This window comes from Heterocephalus glaber, unplaced genomic scaffold (assembly GCF_053883595.1).
Source record: "Heterocephalus glaber isolate CG9 unplaced genomic scaffold, H.glaber_assembly_v1.0 deba00001236, whole genome shotgun sequence".
NCBI classification, from domain to species: domain Eukaryota; kingdom Metazoa; phylum Chordata; class Mammalia; order Rodentia; family Bathyergidae; genus Heterocephalus; species Heterocephalus glaber.
This window is the reverse complement of record NW_028258223.1, coordinates 305732-329385: the sequence shown is the minus strand read 5'-3', so window position 1 is coordinate 329385 and position 23654 is coordinate 305732. Positions and strand designations below refer to the sequence as shown.

Genomic DNA, 23654 nt, shown 5'->3' with positions numbered 1-23654 from the left:
TGATGTGTCCCTTTATGCTGCCTAAATCTCAAGGGAACACACAAGAACTTCTACATATGGGTCCTGAGAGGCAGTGCTGGGATCCCATGTCTCAGTTTGACCTCAGGTCTAGGCACTGTATTGGAACCCTGCCTGCTCCAGTTTTCACAAGTCCACTTGCAAGTATTTGGGAACTGTTGTGCGCCTGTGTCTGGGATCTTTATTTTTGTTATTTTTAAAATTTTTATTGGTGCATTTTAGATATACATAATGATAACATTCATTATAGTGAATAGATCTTGCTTCTTTTTTTTCCTTGACCCTTCTTTCCTTTACTCTTCCACCCTCGCTTGTTCCCCTTCTCATTTGAAGATTTTCTTCCCATTTCTGAATATATTTTGCACATTTTGGTCCTTGTTTATTCTTTCGGTATCTCACAAGTGGTATTTAAACATGTAAATCTTGCTTTTTTTTTTTTTTGGTACCATGGCTAGAACACATGACCTTGCACTTTCAAGGCAGGCTGAGGAATCACTGAGCTAAATCCCTGGCCCTTAAACATGTAAATCTACTTTATTTACTCTTAAGTGAAATAAATTGGGATCTTTGTAATTAACAGGTCACACCCAGCTCCCCACCCAGCTTTTGCCACTTTCTAATCTCCTATCTCACTACTTTTAATAAAATTGCCACCAGGGCCAGGAATTTAGCTCAGTGGTTCTGCCTCCTGCCTCGCAAGCACAAGGTCCTGAGTTTGATCCCCCGTACCCAAACAAAACAAACTACCACCATCTGTGCTTGTCTTGATCAATTCTTTGCTTAAAACAGAAAAAACCTAGAAATCACCTCCAGCAGGAGAGTGTAGTATCCCCAAACCCAGGAGCTGTGAGGGAGCAATCTTAGCTTATGAAATTCTCATTCTTGGTCTTTCAAGTCAGAGAAAGATGACTCTTGGGTTCATTGCTTTATTAATTCACTAAAAGGATATAAGAATAAAAATCTTTCACTGTTAAAAATTCTTAACTCTATTTTTCTGTCATGCTTAGCCTGAATAAGTCCTTCACAGCAAACATGACATTCTCAGCAAACAATGGGCTGACCTCCACAAAGAGAACAGATGGCCATTAAGAAAATTTAGGATGGAATATGAAATCTCCCTAGTGCCAAAGAGTCCAGTATAATATGCACACCTGCTCTGACCATCCTTTGACCCCCAATCATAAACATTCTACTCCAGATTATAGCCCCCCTCTCAAAACCTATAAAAACTCAGCTCACCTCTCAGCTAGCAGCTGAATCATTCATGATTTCACCCTGCATCCAGATGGTATAAACCCAGGCTTTTCTCACGTGAAGCCTGTGTCCAGGTTGGTCTCTCATGTGCCGTTTGTAACATTTGGTACCAAAAGGCCAGGATAGGGTTCCCCTTCTTTGAAGGTTTTACACCCTTGAAGGTTTACATCTTGAAAATCCCACCGAGGCCATCCAGTGACATTTTTCTCCAGGCCTTGTTCCAGTGCTTGAGGCAGCTCTCCAGTTCCTGCCATTCCACCAGCTCCAGACCAGCTAAGGCTTTTTTCCTACCTGTTAGCCACCTCAGCCCTGCTTTTCCACTCCCTGCGCATCTCCCTGTTATTGCTCTCCATCCTGTCGCTTTGGAAATCCTCCCTTGCTACTACTGATCTCCCTCCCTCTCCTTTCTACACTGCATCTTTAAGAACACCCCCCCCCCCACCAGCTGCTGCCACTTCTACATTTGCTCCTTAGTCCTGTCCTCTCTTCTCCTTAACTTCTCCCTATCTCTCCCCTCACCCACCAGGACAGAGAGCGGTCAGTGCTGCTTTTCTGTGCTGTTTTCAATCCAGCACTGGTCACAGAAATCCCCAGGGAAAGACCTGTCTTTGTCGTTGGTGTTTGACCAGTCATGATGATGAATATCTCGGTCACTCGCTCACGTTCCTCACAGCCTGGGTTGCAACTGCTGATGTCTATTATTGATCCTGTCACTGCTCTTTGTCATGCCATGTGTGACAGTCCTCTCTCTGCTCCCATGGGAAATTTTCCCTTTTCTATTCCTCCTTCCTCTCCTCTAGTCTATCTATTAAAGAATCTGAAACTTCTCTGCCTTACTCTGATCTGAAGCCTAAATAGCTGAGATTTTTCTGTAACACTGAATGGCCACAATATAAACTAGAAAATGACTTTCAGTGGTTAGAGTATTGCACTTTTGATCTCTCCATCCTGTGGGACTTAGACAACTACTGCCAGAGGCTGAGCGAATGGTCTTAAGTTCCCTATGTTCAGGAATTCTTTATACATCATAACATTCCTACTTTATGTGCCTCTTGTAACACCTCTCAAATCCTTCTCCTTTCTCTCCCATCTACATCTCCTCTGTCTGGCATAGGCTTCTTCCTGACAACAGATCCAACTGACCTTGCTTTCCCCTGGGAGCTCCTAGTTCCTTCCCCCATGGCTACGGGAGCTGCTCCTCTTCTCTCCACAGAGACTCTTGCTGGAACTTCTGCTCCCTTTCCCCCAGAGCCTCCTGCCACCATAGCTGCTTCTACCTCCCTCTCCAAGCCTCCTGTCACTTCTAGTCAGTTCCTGGCTGAGTCCTCTGTCACTTCTCTCCCCACCGACGCCCCCATCTACCCAATGCTGCCCTCTGAATCTGACCCTCCTCTCTACACTGTAGCCAATCCAACTCCTCCTCACACTCAGTCTGGGCTACAGTTCAGTGTCCCTTCCCTACTCCACTCCCAAATTCCCACTTCAAGAGCTGCAGAAGCAGAGGGAAAAATTCAAGTCCATGTTCCCTTCTTCCTGTCTTAGCTCTCTCAGATCAATCAGTATTTAGGCTACTTTTTCACAGACCCTACTAGATATATGCAAGAATTCCGATATCACACTCAGTCTTATGACCTTACCTGGGATGATCTAAATATTATCCTGTGCTCAACTCTTTCACCTGAGGAACAAGAATGTATTTGGTTTTTGGCCCAGGCCACTGTAGATGATCACAGATGCTTTGAGCCTAACTTGTGATTTGAGCACAGGAAGGTGCTATGACTGTTCCCCAAGCCAACCTGAATTGAGATTTTAACTGGCTAGATGAAGAAGGACAATCCCTGGCTCAAAAAAGCCATAACTATATGGTTACTTGCTTAATTGAGGGACTCCACAAGGCAGTACATAGGGCAGTTAATTATGATAGAATTAAAGAAACCACCCAAAGGATGAAACTCTAGCTCAATTCATGGCCCATTTGGCTGCCTCCCTCAGGCATTATACAGCCTTGGATCTAGAGGGACCCTGAAGGCTAACTTATTTTGAAGATGCATTTTATTACTCAGTCTGCTCCAGATATTTGTAAAAAATTACAAAAACGAGAGACTGGCCCTCAAATGTTACATCTGGATCTAATAAATTTGGCTCTCAAAGTTTATAATAACAGAGATGAATGTGCTCAACAGCAGCACATCCCTGAGCTGCAGATGCAGGCCTCTGCCATAAGAATCTGTAAGAATCCATAAGAAAGCTGACTCTAGAGTCAGCTGCCAAGGTAACTAATAAAGGATCAAAAGCACCCCTGACTGGAGGTGCTTCTCCAGGTCCATGATTCAAATGCCACCAGAGTAGTCACTGGTCTAGGGAATGCCCACAGCCTGGATTCCCTCCAAGCTGTGTCCTTTCTATCTTTCTATGGGGGTCCCTACTCGAAGTCAGGTTGTCCAATACTGGCAGCCACACCTGCCACCTCAGCCACAGCCTCAGGGATCCCTGACTAGATCCTTCCCAGACTTTCTTGGCCTGGCCACTGAAGACTAACCCCATTTGGAGGCCACAGAGGCCTCCTGGACCATCTCAGATGCTGAGCTCCAGGTAACACTTGTGGTGCAGGATAAGTCTATCCCATTATTCATCAACACAGGTGCTATGCACTTTACCTTGCCTTCCTTACAAGGACTAACCTCCTCCGCCCTAATTACTGTTGTGAGGATTGATGGCAAAGTCTCCAGACCTCTTAAAATGTCCCCAATTTGGTGTCAATTGGGCCAACACCCTTTCCCACACTCATTTTTGTCATCCTCACCTGTCCCATTTCCCTTTTAGGGTGAGACAATTTATCCAAGCTGTCAACCACTCTGGCCATCCCCTGGGCACAGCCAGCACTTACAACTACTCTGTTCTCTCCTTCTCTGCTTCCCCTTGAGACTCCCGTCATCTTCCCTCACCTCAGCCCCTGAGTCTGAGACACTTCCACCCCATCCCTGGCCTCATCTCAATAGCCACTCGCCACTCCTCTCAAGCCTAATCCCCCTTACACTGCCCAACAATAATATCCCATCCCCGAGCCACCTTTAAGGGGCTTACAACCTATTGTCTCTTGTCCATTGTGGCACAGGCTGTTAAACCTTGCCAGTTCCTCTTACAACACCCCCATTTTCCTGGTTCAGGAGGCAAATGGCTATTATAGGCTGGTAAAAGATCTGTGCACCATTAATCAGGTTGTCTTCTCCACACACCTTGTGGTGTTAAACCCCTACACACTTCTTTCCTCTACCCCTCCATCAATCACTCATTACTCTGTTTTAGACCTGAAAGATGTGTTGTTCACTAGTCCCCTATATCCCTCCTCACAGCTTCTCTTTGCCTTCACCTGGACAGACCCTGACATCTGAAAGTCCCAACAGCTGGTCTGGACTGTCTTGCCTCAGGGCTTCTGGGATAGTCCCCACTATTTTGGTCAGGCCCTTGCACATGATTTGCTCTCCTTTACTCCCTCCTCATCTCATACAGTATGTAGCTGACCCCCTCCTCTCCAATTCCTCCAGAGTTATCCCATAAAGATAGCCTCTTGTTACATCGAAATTCCAAGGGATAGCGTGTCTCCATCTCTAAGGCTCAAATTTCTTCCCAATCTGTCACCTATCTAGACACTAGACTCTACAAAAACACACAAGCCCTACCTCCAGATCATGTTCATTAAATTTCCCAGTTTCCAGTTCCTACTACCAAATAGTAACTCCTTTTTATTCTCAGCACACTAGGATATTTCCACCTCTGGATGCTTCCCTCAATGAACTACACATCTTCATGGTCTGAGAGGGGCAGGAAACTGATGTCCTGCCTGCTTGCATAGGTGTTGGAGATCACTTGTACACAAGACTAGCTAACTTCTGGGCTGGTAGGCATCAAGAGAGGCAGAATTAAGAGTAGTGCATTTTTACTATAGCCTCAGGGATGTCTAAGAGCATGGCCTGATACTTAGCAAGCTATTCCCCTATTAACCACAGTAACGTTTTGTCTCTAGAATAGCCCTGACCTGATCCATTAGGGAGACAAAACTTCTAGTCTCTGTACTACCCTTTGGGTCAAGACACCCAAAGCAATTTCTCTCTTTTCTGATATATAGAGGAAGAAGAGTTTCCTTAGATCAGGTATTCAATTATACCATGCATCTGGGGATATAGCTCAGTGGCACCACACCTGCCTGGCAAACACAAGGTCATGAGTTTGGTACCCAATACAAAAAAAAAATCAATTATACCATGCAGCAGAATACACCGGTTGGGTAATTTGCTCATGTAGAACTGGTGTAGCCCCAGTCAATAAAATCCATTTTGGCCTTTGTTGGAATTTGAGAATTGTTCCCCAATTTTGCTAGTAAATCTCTTCCTAGCAAGATAGTAGAACACTATGGGACAATTAAAAGCTCATGTTCAAACATTTCACCTTCAAATGATGCATCAGGGATTTAGCTCAGTGGCAACATGCCTGCCTTGAAAGTGCAAGGTCCTGAGTTCAATCCCTGGTACTGGAAGAAACAAACAAACAAAGTGACACATCAAAGTAGGAGTAAAGAATCTCCAAGTAAAAGTATAATCTAGAGGGTTTTCCAGAGAAGTAAGACAAAACATAATGAAGTAATTGAATTGGCTCATCCATGACATTCAGGGATATGCAGAACTCCTCACAGGAAACGGTGATGTCCACGGACAGGGACATTTTAGGTTCCCTTGGGCCTCTTCAGAGCATGGAACAAGGGTTTGACTGGCCTAGGCTCTCTCTGGAAGTGGGGACTGTCATGAGTCAGTGCCATGAGTCAGGCACATTGACTGATTCACACTCAGAGAAGGACCCAGGTGGTGGCTTGATGCAGTCATGTGCCCAGTGTCCAGACTTCTTGCACTCAATCATTGTTGGGTTTTCTTTTAGGTGAATTGGTTGAGTTTAAAGAGTTTAAAGCATTGAAATAGCTATAATTGAAACAGTTATGATTCTAGCTTTTCTTTCTTGTCCCTCCTCCAGATCCTGATTATTCAACACAGAAAAGGCCATGTCCAGTAATTGGGCCAAAGGTGTCTGACATCCCATCTGAATTTTCTTCATTAAACAGATGGCAGAGACATATATTCCCCAGAGAGACAGGTAAGGATCAGAGGACAGGATCATCAAAGACACAGAAAATACCTGAATTACAAAGTTCCATTTTGAGAGAACATTCACATGTTGGATTTGTTCCTAAACAGTGTAGTGTTTAAACATGTGTGTCCAATTTATTTCAGTTAGGAGTATGGTCTCAAGGTCCATTCATGTAGCTATAAATCTCTGAAGCTCATCCTTCTTTATGGCAGAGTGGTACTCCACTGTATGAAAAAAAGCCCACATCTTCTTTATCCACTCATCAGTTGATGGGCATTTGGGCTGTTTAAGAAAAAAATCTTTAAAATTCCTAAGAATGACTCACTGTCACTTTCATTAAGCTTCACTGGCTGTTCTTTTGTTCTGTTCAGGCACATATTTCTAAATTATCTGCATTTTGTTAGAAATAACACAAAAGGTATCTAGCCTAATTCAAAGGAAAAGAGGGAAGAAGCCCACATGTTCTCTAAAATCAGAGGCTTAGCTCCTACCTACAAGGGTGAGATTTTCTTATTACTATGAGGTCACTTGAGATCAAATGTGGCAGAAGCCCGTGGCTGAGTCATGTGATGAACCAACCTAGAACTGAATGAAATAGCACCCTGACATAGAAAAGTCCATCTAGGAAAAAAGCACAGATGAGACTTTGAGCACAAAAAGGAGCAAACTGTGGTAGGCAACTACTCAGGCCGGCTACCAAGTTACCAACAACTATTTTTTCGGAAGAGTGAGAAAGCCGAGAGAACACAGAGAACAGCAACATGAGGTCATTTGACAGAGAAACAAAAAATGTGCTCAAAAGGCCTTACCTGCTCTCCTGGCTGGCTAAGGCAAATATGTTACTGGGTTTGGGGGTGCTTCACTCTCCTTCTGGAAGTGGTTTCTAAATTCTTTCTACCATGGGGAAAGAATTGGTCAAGACAAGCACGTATGGTAGAAAATTTTATTAAAGGTAGAAAAGAAACAGGTGGTGTAGAGTGAGTTTTGGCAAAGTAAATGTAGGAAAAGTAGTACAACCTACAGCATGACAGTTGACCCCAATGTAAGAGAGAACTGAGTGCAAAAACTCAATGTGGTCGTGCAGATGAAGCCAATAATGAACATGCCAAACTCCTTTTACTGGAGTCCATTAGAGAGTCCTTCTGAAGAGAGTCTGTAACTGCGAAACCCCAAAATCTATCAAAGGCTCCTTATATTAGTTCTCTGGAAGAAAGTCTCTAACTCCTGTCTCCTCTATATCAACCCCTTGCAGCACGGAGCAACTGGTTTTCCCTTAGTGGTAGTTAAGGATACTTCAAGGTGGTGGAAATGTAGAAAACAATTTATTTAGTTAGCTTATGAGAAAGGCAGCCAGCTAGTGGAAAGGCCTGAGAGAGATGAGTGACTAGCCATATTAATAAAAATTAAGAATAGACAGTGAACTAAGACTTTGGACCAAGAATGAACTTCCTCATCCAATATGGGATATAGCCCATCCCTTACTAAAGGGAGGTGCAGCCACTCCTTATAAATTCCTGATTTTTGAAAAGATTATGATTCAAATTAACCCATTTCTTCTAAGATCACAATTTCCTAAAAACCCCCGCACGTTTAAGAAGTGGGTTAAAAGCCCGAGTTCCTGCTGTTCATTTCAAATCTACAGAGCCACCTGTGATAGATGACCACCAAACAATTAAGCAATTTCTGTGCTCTGTTTATCTATAATTAGGTTTGTTTTTTTTGGGGGGGGTGTTGCAGCCAGCCACATGGGACCCCTCCTGGAAATCCAGGTACTTATTTCAAAAAAACCTCCTTTGGTTCATGATTTCATTCTTCAGCATTTGTAGATCCATGGGCCTGGTACTCATAGTATTAATATCTTCTAACATAGACATTCTTTCTGTATCAGATATCTCTGCCCGATTAGCAGGCTATAGTGGCATAAGCTTCTTGCCCCTTCATAATTTGGCAGTGTTATGTTGGATGTAGCAGAGCTTGGCTGAGTTCACTCCCAGCAAAAGTCAACTGACTCCAACTAAATTCTTCCCCTCTGAATTAACCATTTGTTCTCTTCAGCAAAGATATGCTTGTGCCCTCATTCTACAGGCCTGCCTGCCTGATACTTGTTATCAGCAAGTGTCCTGAGGCCTGCCTAGCTTCTCCCGTTTCCATGCTTGTAATGAATAAACACTGGATGTCCTGGGAGTCTTTTATTTTTACTGCACAGAGCAGCTTAGATCAGCCCAAGACTCAGTTTCTCTCAAGTCTCTGTGTGTTTTTTCTATTTCCCACTTTGCTATTTCACAGACATTGCACTGGCTTGCAGGAGACCACCAACCACTGGAGGGATCTCTGGTAACATCCCCTTTCCCTTTCACTACGTCTTTCCTCACCTACATCCAGTCTACTCATGAGACAAAAGACATTCTTTTTCCATTAGTGTTTCTGAACCTAGCTGTCAGGGCTGAGCCTCCTAGGGGGTGGCAGAAAGGTTCTGTTTATTTGTGCATGAGTTTCCAAGGGCAAAGAAAGGATGTACACCCCAAACCAGCAAAAGCAGCAAGAGCCAGGGAGCCTGGTATCTTTATTCCTTCAGCCCTTATATTAGCCATTATCACACCTTACAGACATTACATCATCGTCTCCTGACATGACTGTGTTGCACATGTGTGGTTGTCTGTGCTGAGTCATTCTTACATAACTATGTCCCGCTGTGTACATGAGCTACACAGGGGGGTCATGTCCTTAAGTGTCCACAGGTGCCCCAGGCTTTGAATCAATCAGAAGTGATACCCCACATCCCACACCCTCAAAGGTTAGGAAAATATCACATTTTATGATTAGCCCATAGAGTTGACCCTTGTATGCAAAGTCTATAACAGCAATAGATAGAACAACAGAATACTACTAACATTATTGCTGCCACAGCACAGCTTGTGCCTGTCAAACACTAAGTGGGTCTCAAGGATTTTTACCACTGGGCACAAGCAAGCAAGTAACATCAGATCCATCTGTTTTCCAATTTCCCTTAGTACGTTCTCTGGTAAATAACTTAGCTTCAGCTGTCTTAACTGTTCCCTAATATGTAACATGTAATCGCCTGAATCCAGTCTTTTTCCTTTCATGCTCACAAGAAGGCCAACTAGACCTTAATTTCTTCTGGTCAATGTAGTGCTGTCTAAGTGCTTATACTAATTTAGTTGTCTGTCCTCCAAGGAAGCACCTCCCAAGTGCCATAAGGGGTAATGGGCAAAGACCAGTCTGTCTTCTTTCTTCTGAAGAGGGTCATAGTTGTGACCAACAGTCAAAGATATCCCGCAAAGGGCCCACCCAAAATCCTTTGCCAGGCAGGCCTCCACAATAGGAGAGCTTTATTTTATTATGAGTTTATTTATATATGTTATAGCAAACCATTTATTGGTACTAGGCATACATAATGATGACACTTATTGCAGGGAATTTGCACCCATACATGATACATTCTACCTCTCTTTGCCCATTCCCCCTCCCCTCCCTATGTACAAAAGCTTTGTTTCCATTTTTTCCTTCTACTTTCACTTTTTTTCTTGTCCCTTCCTTCCTTTGGCCCTCCCTTCTCCCTTGTTCTCCTTCCCTTTGAACATTTTTTCCCATTTTCCAATATCTGTTACACATTTCACTCATTTCCACTTTTGGTTTCTCACACCAGAGAAACAATGTGGTGTTTAAACATGTGTGTCCAATTTATTTCACTTCCGAATATGGTCTCAAGGTCCATTTGTTTAGCTATAAATGTCTGAATCACATCCTTCTTTATGGCAGAATAGTACTCTATTGTGTAAAAAACCAAATCTTCTTTATCAATTTGTCATTTGATTGGGCTCTTTCCAAGATTTAGCTATTACAAATTGTGCTGTTATAAACATGGGTGTACATATATTGCTGTGGCATAATGTTTTTAATTCTTTGGGAAGATATCATGAAGAGGAATACCCGGGTTAAGTGGAACCTCTACTTTTAGTTTTTTGAGGAGTCTCCACACTGATTTCTGCAGTGGTTGCACCACTTAACACTCCCACCAACAGTAGAGAAGGATTCCTTTTTTTGCCCACAACCCCTCCAGCATTTATTGGTTGAGTTCTTGATATCCACCATTCTTTCTGGAGTGATATAGAATCTCAGCATTGTTCTAATGTGCATCTCTTGAATGATCAGTGATGTTGAACATTTTTTCATGTATTTATTCAGTTTCTACTTCATCTGAGAAGTGTCTATTCATTTCAGATGCCCATTTTTGGACTGCACCTTTAAATTTTGAGGGTCTAACTTTTTTGGGATCTTTATATTATTCTAGATAGTAGTCTGATGAATAGCTGGTAAAACTTTTTTCCAATGGTGTGAGTTGTCTTTTTACTCTGTTGGTATCTGTGGCTGTGCAAAAGGTTTTTAGTAAGATGATGTCCTAGTTTTTGATTCTGTGTAGTATTTTCTGGGCAGTGTGGGTTTTATTCACGAAGTCTTTGCCTACTGCTATGTCCTCAAGCATTTTACCTATTCTCTCTTCCAGCAGATTTAGAGTTTCTGTTTTAATATATAGCTATTTGATCCATTTTGACTTTAGGTTAGTGTGTAATGAAAGATATGGGTCTAGTTTCAATCTTTGGTATATGGAAAGCCAGTTTTTCCTGCACCATTTATTAAAGAGGCTATCTTTCTTCCAGTGAAGGTGTTTGGCTCCTGTTTGTCAAAGATAGAGTGGCTGTGTTTGGAGTTGTTTCTGAATCTTCTAGTCTGTTCCATTGATCCTCAGGTCTATTCTTGTGCTAGTACCATGCTGTTTTTATCACTGTAGCTTTATCATATAATTTCAACTCAGGGATTGTGATACCCCCTGCCTTACCTTTGTTTCCCAGAATTGCGTATGCTATTCTGAGTCTCTTCTGGTCCCAAATGAATTTTAGGATTGTTTTTTCTAATTCTGATATTCTATTGGTATTTTGATTGGTATTGCATTAAATCTGTATAATAATTTTGGATATATGGCCATTTTCTTTATTCTTTTTTGTTTCTTTGTTTGTTTTTGGTACTGGGGAATCGAACTTGGGTGCTTGTGCTTGCGCAGCAGGTGGTGAAACCACTGAGCTAAATCCCTGGCCCTGACCATTTTCACTATATTGGTTCTTCCTAACTAAGAACAAGGAATATCTTTCATTTTCTGTTATCCTCTTTGATCTCCTTTTTCAGAGTACTGTAGTTTTCAGTGTCAAGTTATTTTACTACCTTTGTTAGATTGATTCCTATGTATTTCATTTTTTTTTGGATGCTATTTTGAAAGGTGTTGCTTCCTTAATTTCTTTCTCAGTGACTACAGAAAGGCTATTGATTTTTGAGTGATGACCTTGTATCCAGCTACACTACTGAATTTGGTTAACAAATCTAGGAGTCTTTTGATGGAGTTTTGGGGGTCTTCTATGTGTAGCATCATGTCATCTGTAAATCATGATAATTTACGTCCTGATAAGGGAGGGGTTTTTGCCTCCTGGATAGTTTCTTTCAGTGTCATCTGGGGGAAAGCTCTCACTGTTGAGAAAAGTCAAGTCATGTCTCTTTATCAGTATCCATATTGTCTGTTCTTTTCCTGTAACAACACAAATAAGTTTGCTACATATCCAACAATGTAAATATGTATACCCAGGAGATAATGCTGTCAGAATGACTCCATTATAGGAAGATCATATCCTTTTGGGAAAATGTAGGCTATATGCTCATCCTATGCTAGGATTGTGTCTGGGATCATCTTATTTTAATGAAAGTTCTTTGTATTATCTCAAGACCTTGTTCTACAGGTCAGGTATACAGAACAGTCAGCTGTGCTTTCAAGAGGGATCTAATTGCCTGTTACCCATATGTCTAGATTGCCTAAGCTGGTAACCAGAGCATCAGCCCTTGGTGTATGGCCCAATTGCCCATGTAATCATGTAGATTTTTATCCTCATGTGTTAAAGGTAGTCACCTTGCCTGTAACTCTGTCCATTGGCTCGACCTGCCTGTTTCAGTTTTAAATGAGAGGACTTCTGTACTAGGTTGGATAGCAACTGCCATCCATTGTGGGGTTGTGCTATGGCTAGAGACATCAGTATACCATTTCTTGGCTGAAGGCCTCTTTTTCCCTTCTATATAGGGAATAAGTGTCATGAGCTGCAGTCTGTCATCCAGCATGGTCTCTTGTGTCACATACATCATGGCTCCCAGTACTAAGCCCTCTGTTGGGTATCCAGTCTGCACTTCCACAGACTACTGGTCTGTGATTCTTTCACAAGCATGCAGAGCAGTGTACACCACTGCTAACCATTTCTCAATCAGAGAGTATCAACTCTCAGCTCCTTTCTACAACTGTGACCAAAAGCCAATAGGATGCTTCTGCTTTCCTTGTTTATGTCACAGACTTTAAACCTAACATCATCCATACTAACAGGGAAAAAAGCAAGATAGGGTCAACAACTCACAGGGCTTGCCCTTTTTGAGTCCTGAAAAGTAGCTTCCACAGTATCTGTCCAGTCTCGTGTCCTTCCCTTCTGGGTCATCTGTAATTCCTTTTGTCTTACCTGACCAGAAAACATTTAAGAATTTGACAAACAAGCCAGTTCCTAGGAGCTTTGCTTCTGATGGCCCACCCTCAGGCCAGCAAAGTTTCCTTCAGATTATACAGTGGCTTCCAGATCTGTAAGGCAATCATAAATTAACATATAATCAGTGACAAAACAGAGCATTGCTTGGTCCAGGTGGCCAAGTCTTGGGCCACCAGACCATGACACAGAGTCAGGCTACATACACAGCCTGTGGCAACTCCTGGAAGGTTCACTGTTTGCTCTCCATGCAAGGGAGGGTGCAGATTTCATCACTTTATTTAAGTACTGGTAATCCACATTTATCCACCATGTTCCATCCTGCTTCTGCACAAGCTCAACAGGGGACTGGAAGCAGGGCATATTATCCCACATCTTCCAATTTTAAAACAGTCAGTTCTATTTCTTCATGGCATCCAGGAAGCCAATACTGCTTTATGTATACAACCTACTCACTCAATGGTTTTTACCATGCAAATTCACAAATGGAATTCTCCCTGTGTGATGTCAAGCCTAGCATTAATCAGCACGACCACTGCTAGTATATATTCAGCAACCTGGTAAATACAGACATCATAAAGGATGCAGGGTCAAGTACTCAACTCTCATTTGGGTCTTTTGGCCGCTATTGCCATTTGTGGGACAATTGTTGCCTCAGAGACAGCAACAAATCCAAGAAGTGTTCGTTCCATTTGGCTGGGGGTCAGTCACTGTTTTCGCAAGTGGCTGAGTTCCCACTGGTCTCACCTTGCCTTGGCGCTTCACTTCTACATCATCCAATCATGCCAAGACTATTTAGGGTCTCTCTGTGTGTGTTGAGGTTAGTGCCGCTGCCCTAAGCCTTCCGGCTCCGAGTCTTGCTTTCCCCGCCACCATTTCCCCAGATTCTGGTGCCACCAGTTGCATAGCTGTTTCCTTGGCTCTTAGTGCTGCCCACTCGGTCTGGAGCACTGGCCCCCTTCACTCCAGCCCTGGGTCCCCAGCCGTGGCTGTTGGGGCCCTAGTGGCCCTGGTAAGGGTGCCACTCGCAGAGCCTGAGTATTCTCCTCTCTGAGCTTTTCAGGCTGTGTGTGTCAGTACAGCTGTAGGGCCACCACTTTATGCTATCTGTCAGCCCTAAGAGCGAACATAACTCCATGGTATCCAGGAGGAATTGGTGCTCCTTGTGTCCTGTAACATGACTTCTGTGGCAGCCAATCATTGTTCCAGGTTTTTCTGTGTTCATTGCAATTGGTCCACTTGCTGGAGGTCTTTTGTCTCTTTGTCTCGGACACCGGAAAAGAGTGAAAACAGTCACTCCATCCACCCTGACAATTCACAGCGAGGGGGAGGAATTTGTGCGTCCAGCACTTCTAAGGTCCTTAATATGTCCTGCGTATCAGGTGGACTGTTTCCCAGCCCTCAGGGGCCTTTAATGCCACCAAAAAGGTTGCTACAATAAAAGCAAGGACAGGGAGTGCATGCTCGTAACTCCCTGGAGCTCTCCCCTCCCTTCGAGTGCTGTTTCCACAAGCACTGAGGAATCACTCATGATATCTTGCCAGGGATCCTGCCACAACTGCGCCATCTGTCAGGGCTGAGCCATCCTGTGGGTGAATGAACTCATTCACTCCTGAGTTCCCCAGAGTAAAGAAAGGATGCGCACCCAAGACCAGCAAAAGCAGCAAGAGCAAGAGAGCCTGATGTCTATTCCTTCGGCTCTTATATTAGCCATTATTGGACATTACAAACATTACATCGTTGCATCCTGACATGTCTGTTGCGCATGTGTGGTTATCTATGCTAAGTCATTCTTATGTAACTGTGTTCCACGGCCCACCTGTGCTACACAGCAGGATTGTGTCCTTAAGTGTCCTCAGGTGTCCCCAGGCTTTGAATCAGTCAGAAGTGGTAACCCACGTTAGCATTTCCTTTTATCTTGACAAGCATTTTATTATAATTATTAGCAAGTATTAATTGAATAAGTTTTGTGACTTTTTATACATGCACATACCATGATTTGCTTGTATATACCCTCCCTATCATCTGCCTCTCTTGTTCTTCCACCTACCCCACGGTATTTTCTTTTCCGAGTTACTGAGAAGGACCTTCACACTGAGATACATCCCCATGCCTTCTATTTTTTATTTTGAGATAGGGTCTTGCTGAATCGCTAAGTTGCCCAGGCTGGGCTGAAGCTCTTGATCCTTATGCCTCAGTCTCCCAGAGTGCTGGGATTTCAGGTGTGTAAAACCACGCATTGCTTACTTTTGCAGTGAGAGCTGTTGACCTGTTAGTCGTAGCTATGTTGGATTCCTGATCTGACAGTTCCAATATCCCTACTGTATCTGTGACTACCTCTGAGGCTTTCTTTCTTTCTTCTCTTTTTCCCCCCCTTTCAGTGTGCTTTGTAGGTCTTTTCTGTTATTGAAAGTTATACAAAAGGTACGGCCTAAAAAGAACTCTGATAAAGAGGACTTTAGTGATTTGGCATTAAAGTGGAAGGGAGGGTGGGTGGGGACAATTCTATAGTCCTTACCATTAGGTCTCAGTCATTTAAGGAGTCTGTGCCCTTGGGCTTCAACTCTTTAAATCCTTCTCTTTTTTTTCCTACCCTTTGGTGAGACAGGATGGCTGGAGGAAGCTGGAGTTGGGGATCTCCCTTCTCCCAGGTCAGTTAAACTCTGACAAAATAATTTCTTTCAGCTGGGTGTGGTGGCCCACGCCTGTAATCCCAGCAAGGAGGAGGCTGAGGCAGGAGGATTGCCGTGAGTTTGAGGCCAGCCTAGGTTTCATAGTGAGTTCAAAGCCAATACCCTGTCCCCAAAAAAAGTTCCTTTCAAGGATAGGCTTTGCAAAAGGCAAGTATATTTGAAAACTGTTGCTCTCTCTCTCCCTCTAATGTGGTTAGAAGGTCTGTTCTATGATCTTCTCTGTGAGTATCTCCTAAAACTATGGGGATTCTCTGTTACTGAAGTCCTGTTGGAGTTTCATTTATTTGTTTGTTCTTTAGACAAGACTTTCTAGGTGGCTCAGCATGGTCTAGAACTCTTGTCTTTCTGCCTAAGTCTCCTGAGGGCTAGTGTAGAAAATAGTTTTAGTTAGCTTATGAGTAAGGCATCTAGTTACAGGAAGGGCCCAAGGTAGAGTTGGGTGACCAGCCATATTGATGGGAAATAAAATAAGAATAGACAGTGAACTAGGACTGCAGCCCACTCCCTACTAAATTCCCGAGTTCTGAGGAAATTCAAATGCAAAATAACCAGTTTTTTCTTTCTAAAATTTCAGTTTCTTATAAACCCTACATGTTGAAGAACTGGGCTAGAAGATTGAGTTCCAACTGGTAATTTCAAATTCACAGAGGCTCCTGTGATATGTGGCCACGAAACAATTGAGCAATCCTTGTGCCCTGCTTATCTATAGTTAGCTCTGGATCAAGAGGCCAATGCATGCCCCCACTTAGGACCCTTTCTGAAAATCCAGGAGCTATTCTATTTCTGTTATAATTCCCCTAACCTAACCTCCTCTTTTGGTTTGTGACTTTATTCCTTGACATTTGCAGAATTATGTGCTCTGTACATACAGTAACACTAGTATTGTAGGCCTGAGCTACCATATCCAGCCTCCTGCAGTTTTATTTTTTAATTTAATTTTTTTTTTGCTTTTTTTAAAATGACAGGGTCTCACTATGTAGTTCAAGCTATCTAGCCCAGGCTGGCCTCCAATTTGATCCCCCGGCATCAGCCTCCCAAGTGCTGGGATTACAGGTGTATGCCACCATGCCTGGTTTGCTCACTAGAGTTTTAAATTCTGAGCCTTAACCATACTTGGCTTCCAACAATTCATCAGTTCCAATTTACGTCTTCCTACCCTGATGGTGTTTGCTAGGCTGGTTTCTGTTGGTAAGGACTGCTCTGGCAAGTTGTGATTCTTTATGCCCACCTGTCTTTCCAATTTTGAGGGCAAGTTTTATCATGTTATCTCCATTTCTGTGGATTTAAGAAGAGTTGTTGACTTTTCCATTTGCTCATCTTTTTACTTGTAAAGATGGAATGATGACTTCCAAGGTCTACATATGTCAGGCATGAAACTGGATGCTAATCTTATTCTTTCCAGTGAGGGCAAAACTTCAGCACCCAGGGATGAATCTTTGCAAGGCCCAGGGTAGGATGAACAGTGCCATGGGAGAGTCAGACTGTTAGGTGAACCTTACCTTCCTCGGGCCAGGGCTTTTTCTACCTCTCCTGGTACTGAGGATTGAACCCAGGACCTTTGCACTGAGCTATCCTCAGCCCCTTCCTAAATTTTTTATTATTAGAAAAGTTTTCATTAAGTTGCTAAGTTGCCCAGGATGGGCTGGAACTTGCAATCTTCCTGTCTCAGCTTCCCAGAGTGCTGGGATTATAGGCAGTGTCACCATGATTGGCTGCCTGTCACTGTTCTCGGGGCTCATAACCCAAGCCACCTGGAATAGTGTCTGAGAGAGAGGAAATTTTTATTTTTTGTGTATTAAGGATTGAACTCAAGGCCTCACACATGCTAAGCAAGCATTCTTAGCACTGAGCTATATCTCCAATATCTCCAGCCCCCTTTTCTTCCCCAGCCTTTTTTTGTGTTTTTTTTTTTTCTTTTAGTACCAGGGATTGGACCCAGGACCTCATGCTTGCCAGGCAGATGCTGTACCACTGAGCTACATCAAAGCCCCTAGCCCTTTTATTTTTTGTTTTGAGACAAGGTCTGGATAAATTTCCCTGGTTTACCTGCATCTTTTGATCCTCCTTCTTCAGCCTCCAGAGTAGCTGAGATTACAAGTGTGTGGCACTATGCCTAGTTGGATTAAGTACGATGCCACCGCTAGAATAGATAACTTAGTACTGGGGATTTAGCTCAGTGGTGCTGCACTTGCCTTGCAGTCCTGAGTTCAATCCCCGGTATGGAGTGGGGGGATGGGGGGGTAGATAACTTAAAATATTTTTAAAAACTAGAAATGGAACTCAGAATAAGCAAGATTTTAGGATAAGAATGCATTTTCAGAATATTCCTGTCAAAGACCACTAGGAATACAACTGCAATTCAACTTGGGTGCATCCTTTGTTGGAATAAGGAAGAACTCACTGCACATGGAACCATGAGGCATTTCATTAAGAAGGTTACATGGATTTATTGTAGGTTTGGAACTCATTAGAGATTTGGGGGCGTAGTGAAGGCAGCAGGATATGCTTGGCATTGCCTATTGTTGAGAACCAGGAATGATTCTACAATTGAGTATCAATATAAATGCTACGTTGGAGTGGGGAAGAACAAAGTGAGGCCAGAGTTGTAACTGATGATGAAGGGCACAGACTCAGGCAGGAGATGGAGATGTTTGACAATTGTGGTTTATAAGTGGTGTTGTTTTTGTCTGTGCCTAGACAAGACTGTACAATATCATATTTTCCATACTTTATCCCTTGGCCTTGTCTGGTGCTGGTGTTCTGTGAAATTGCCTCCATTTTTTTTTGTCTTTTGAGATATTGAGGATCAAACCCAGGGCCTGACTCATGCTAACCAAGCACTCTCACTGAGCTACACCTTCAGTCCATATTTCTTTTAATTTTTTTCAACATGTTAAAGAAATAGGTTTAATGCAGGAGCTTCCTCTTGTAAAGAATTCAATAGGCACTCAGGACACAGGCAGCTGGGTGTGCAGCACAGCAAGGTCCTGTCCACATTATGGTGACCCAGCCAGACCCCTCCCACCACCCGACGCATCTACCGGCACCCATGCAAGAGGGCTCCGGCAGCACTGAGTTACCAGTCAATGAACACAAAACAAAGCTGCTCTGAGGAAAGACAGGAATTAGTGCAAAAGATTCTCTGCAGTGAGAAGTGGGGTCCTCTGGGGAGCTCCTCACCTGCCCCTCCTAGGGGAAGCTAGACAGATGCTCTGGGCAGAGCCCTCCCTCTGGGAGGTCATGCTTGAAGCTGGAGGAGCAGTTTATAACCAGTAGGCTTTGCTGTCCCACCTGGTTGGCAATTTTCTAGGTTTCTCTTCAGTGGATGAATCTGTCCTCAGATTCCCTGCCTCTGGTCTGCTTCGCCGGACAGGATCAAAGGGGCCACGACACATGCCCAGGCATGGGGATGACAATCTGAGGTGAAGCAAGAGCTGGCTAACCAGTCACTCTCCGACTGGCCCAGGGTCCCCACTCTGATGTTATGAATCAAAGCCCCTCACCAGTAGGCCGTGCTGACCACCACAGCACCATGACCCCACCTCTCATGGGGTTGCTGCAGGGGGTCCCTACCCAGGATGCTCTTGCAGTGCACAGAGGCCAGCAGCCCTCCCACATGCCCACTGCACATGGCACCCAGAAGGCACCTTTGGAGTCTGCCCAGGATTCCCGGGGTGGGCCTGTCTGAAACCCTGACATCCCTCAAGACAAGCAGGTCTAACCCTGGATGCTGTCTCAGAGATCCCGGAACTGCCCAGGAGTTACAAGGAGGCACTCCCTGGAAGCCCACATTTGCAGCAACTTAAGCACAGGCTCAACTCCTTGAGACCTGCCCCAGGTGAGGGGGACAGAGCTGTTGGTGTGGGGCTGGCACCTGACTACCTCACCCCCTTGGGCTGGCCCTGCAACAAACTGCAGTGGCTCTGAGACTCACCTGGGATTCAGGACCCACGCAGCCTCTGTCTGTCTGTGGCTGGCCCAGAACCCACATGGCAGTGTGGTGTCACTAGTGGAGGCTGACTGTCCCTGAGGCTGCAGCTGAGATCAGGGGCACACAGGAAAGGGGTGTGCTGGGAAGAAACCCCTCCAGATCTGTTCCTGTACTGCCTCCCTGTCCTCGAGTCTCAGAGCACAAGCTGGACAGAGGTTCCACCCTGTATGGCCACTGAACAAGTGAGGTGGACAGGAGGCTCGGGGTGCAGTGCACCTTGAGGCGCGCAGAGGGAGGGTCAGCAGGGAGTGGTCAGAGGGAGGGATGGACACAGACTGTAGTCTCAGCCCTCTTTGCTCCTGAATGGGAATGTGTACTGCAGGCCTGTCTGCTGGATGGAGCAGAGGCCCAGCCCCCTCCCCGGCCCCCAACAGAAGAACTGCGCTGGACACATCGAGTGAACCTGGCACCGGCCCTCGGCACCCTCACATGTCCATGAAGACCGTGAAGCACCAGCCCCAGGCCCCCGACCAGCAGCATAGTCACTTGGATGCCATAGATGACCAGCTCGTTCATGAGGCAGAAGTCCACACGCCGGCGGCCCAGCAACAGCAGCAGCAGCACAGACAGCTTTAGCTGGAAGCGCAGTAGCACACGCAGGCCCAGGTACTGCAGGCAGAAGAGCACGGCCAGTGTGCCCCAGAGTCCCGCAGTGAACAGGCTGCAGCTGAAGTACAGCAGGAAGCGGATGAAACCATACAGCCAGCGCGTCTTCACGTACACATCAAGTTGTTGTACTTGGTACCCACCAGGTGGGAGGCAGGCAGGGGCCCGCAGGAGGCATGCAGGCAGGTGGCGTGTGGGTCATGGAAGGAGCGCACCCGCAGCGGGATGGGTATCACCGGCATTGGACGCCGTGGCGGCGGCAGCGGCTGCAGCTCTAGCTCAGAGTGGCTGTGCAGCGTCCAGGTGACGGTCAGCATAGGTGTCATGGTGCCTAGGCCTGGGAGATCGCAGCTGGGGCTTGGAGCAGGTGGCAGCCCGCTGCCCTCTCTGCCATGGCACCGGGGTCCTGGGCTGCGGGAGCCCTTGTCCCCCAGGATTCTGAGACCAGGTGGGCCGCATGCTGCTCAGGGCTCAGGGCGATGGCGCACCCCTCAGGCACCCCTGGCTGGGGCCTGCCTGAAGAGAAGAGTGCGCCCAGGCCCGGCTGCTGGATTTTCTTTTAATTTTTTGATGTGTTTAATATAATGGCTTTCCTTTATAACACTATTACTTTATTTTTTCCTTACCGGCATTCTGAGAATGGATCCATAGTACAGAAAGCAGGGTCAAACCTCCCCAGTGACTATGTCACAAAGTTACCTATATGCCTAAAAATCTTACCTGAGCTGGGCATGCTAGTATACACTTTGTAATCCCAGCACTCAAGGCTGAGGAATGAGGAGTATGAGTTTAAGGCCAGTCTGTGGGCTTACATAAAGAGACTGTGTTAAAGGAAGAAGAAGGAGAATGAGAAGGAGAAGAAGGCAGAAGGGGAGGAAGAGAAAGGAGGAGGAGACCTTACCTGAGTGCCAACAGAGCTTTTTTTTTTTTTTTTTTGGTGTGTGTGTGTGTGTGTGTGTGTGTTGTGTCACACTTGTGGACTCAAGCAATCCTCCTGCCTCAGCTTCCCAAGTAGCTGAGACTACTAGCATGCACCATCACATCCAGCTTGAGGCTTCTAGTATAATTGTTCTGGGTAGGGTCAGAGTCTAAGCAACTATTTGAGTGATTCTAATTGCAGCCAAAGTTTGGAATCATTGCTTGCAATTACTTCATCACATTATCTGTTCTCCTGCTTGTCAAATCCTAGATCAGAGAAAAGAAATTGAGATTACTCACCAGTTTGGAGAAGCAACAGAGTTCTGTGTAGCCCTATCTTCAGCACACTTGCAACAAAATCTAGAATGGTTCAGACTGGCTCCCCAGGACTTCCTCAGGTGAGTCTCTTCAACTTGACCATACTTAAAAGTTACTCACTTGAAAGTTTTCTTGGTGATAGAGGAGATTTAGGGATCAAACTCCAGAGGTTCTGAAGTACCACGTCAGACAATGAGCTCTAGATGCCTCTTCTCCAAAAAGTGGCTGCAAAGGAAGCTTCTACAGGTGACTCCGACAGGTTTTGGAGAAGAACTGCCCTAGGCTCTGTCTGTAGCCTAGAAAGGATGTTTTACATTCTTCCTAGTTTGCTGAGACCTCTCTCCTCATCAAGGCCTGCCTGCCTAATGCTCACTGCAAGCTTAGCTCCTCACTCTCTCACACACCTCAAAGCCTGAGTTCTTCCTTATGTCTATGCTGAGATCAGTTGTCTCCTAACAGCTTTCTGCTGGGGAAAGAGTGGGAGTGGGAATGAGGGGACCTAGAAATAGGGAAAATACTAACTATAAAAGTCCCATTCATCACCAAAGAAAGCCAAAGAAAGAGCTAAAGAAAGCACTGAACCAAATTTTTATCTCCTATGGCCCCTGCCTTGATCCTTGCTCTTGGCCTCCATCCAGCCCTTCCTATCTCCTTAAGACTTTGCTCAGTGACCTCCATCTCAACCTCTTCCCAAGGTCCTGGATGATTTGGGTGCTTCTGGAAGTGTGAAGACCAGGCTTGAGTTCCTCTTGCTATGGGGGCTTCTCAAACTGGCCTCCCCTCCTGCATCCTCCCCTCCAGAGTGACTACATCCTGGCTCTTTTTCAGCTCACCTGTCCTGGATCCCCACCTGCTAAATTACTGTTGCTTCCAGGTGTTTCTGTGGCTGGAAACTACTGATGCAGCATTCCTCTTTGGTTCCTAGGGGTGTCATTTAGTGAGCTCTGAACCAACTCTCCTCTTTCCTTCTGACGCCATCAACAAATGTCTGATAGTTTCTTGGGGAAGTGTGTGCAGGAAGAGGGAACAGTTGCCTGGAGGTGAATCACAGCAGCTGTATTTGTGACTGGTCGGTGCTCACAGTAGTGGCTCAGGGCCATTCTGGAGTGGGCTCTTCAGTAGCCCCATCCAATACTACTCCCTGGAGAAGATGCTGAGCCATCATATAAAACAGGTGAGTGACGGGCATGGGGCAAGGCCCTTTGGAGAGGAGAAGCTGAATTCTTAGTGAATGTGGCTCAAACAGGGGATGACTATGACTAGATTCAGATGAAGATTCCACATGGCTTTGAAACACCTCAGTGTCTCCAGAGTAATGGAAAGGAAGAGACTCTGTAGCCAGAGTAAGATCTGGTTGCAGCTGTCTCTCTGTATCTACAGGGGATTTGTTCCAGGATCCCCACAGACACCCACATTTACAAGTGCTCAAGCCCCTTATATAAAAATGGCATAATATTTACACATAACCAGCCCTACCAAGGTCACAAGTTGTGCGGAACATGCCGGGTCGGCCCGCTGCAGACAGGCAGGTCTGTGGATGCCCTACTGAGGTCATGAGTTGCGCCGAACATGCTGATTCAGCCTGCACCCTGGCAGCAATCCACTGGACACCCACACCCACCCCGCTCCTCTATACAGCCACCTGGTTCCACACTACAAAGGCTGAGAGGACACCAGACCACAGTACTGGGTCCCGCCACTCCCGGCCCAGAGGTAGGGGCTTCTGAGCCGCTGTCCCACTGCTCCTGGTCCAGAGGAAGGGGCTTCCTGGCCACCATCCCTCCTGCTGCGCCCAGCCCAGAGGAAAAGGCCTTTGGGCCACCTTCTGTCCCACCACTCGAGACCCAGAGGAAGGGACTTCTGGGCCACCATCCCTACCACTGCTCCAGGCCCCTGTCTCACATCTCCCAGCTCAGAGGAGGTGATCCTCCTGGGTGCCAACAGCACCCCCCCACCCCCCCCCCACCCCCAGTCAAAATGAGAAAACATGTAAATAAGTCTCAAAACCAGTCTTCCAGATCACGTACAGCAACCCCAAAGAGAAATGAGATGGAACCCTCTGATACTCAACCACCTGGACCCACTGAACTGGCAACAAAGGGGGATCTGGAAAAAATGAAATCAGAAATAATTTCT

General features: G+C 45.3%; 1 pseudogene across 1 annotated transcript; it reads right to left on the bottom strand.

Moving 5' to 3' along the window:
* Positions 1 to 18116: 18116 nt before the first annotated feature.
* On the bottom strand, positions 18117 to 23445 carry LOC110347522 (transmembrane protein 250 pseudogene; annotated as a pseudogene). Its single transcript, XR_015451200.1, has 2 exons — positions 21639 to 23445; positions 18117 to 21467 (listed from the first exon to the last, which is right to left on the bottom strand). The product of XR_015451200.1 is annotated as a transmembrane protein 250 pseudogene (transcript).
* Positions 23446 to 23654: the final 209 nt, after the last annotated feature.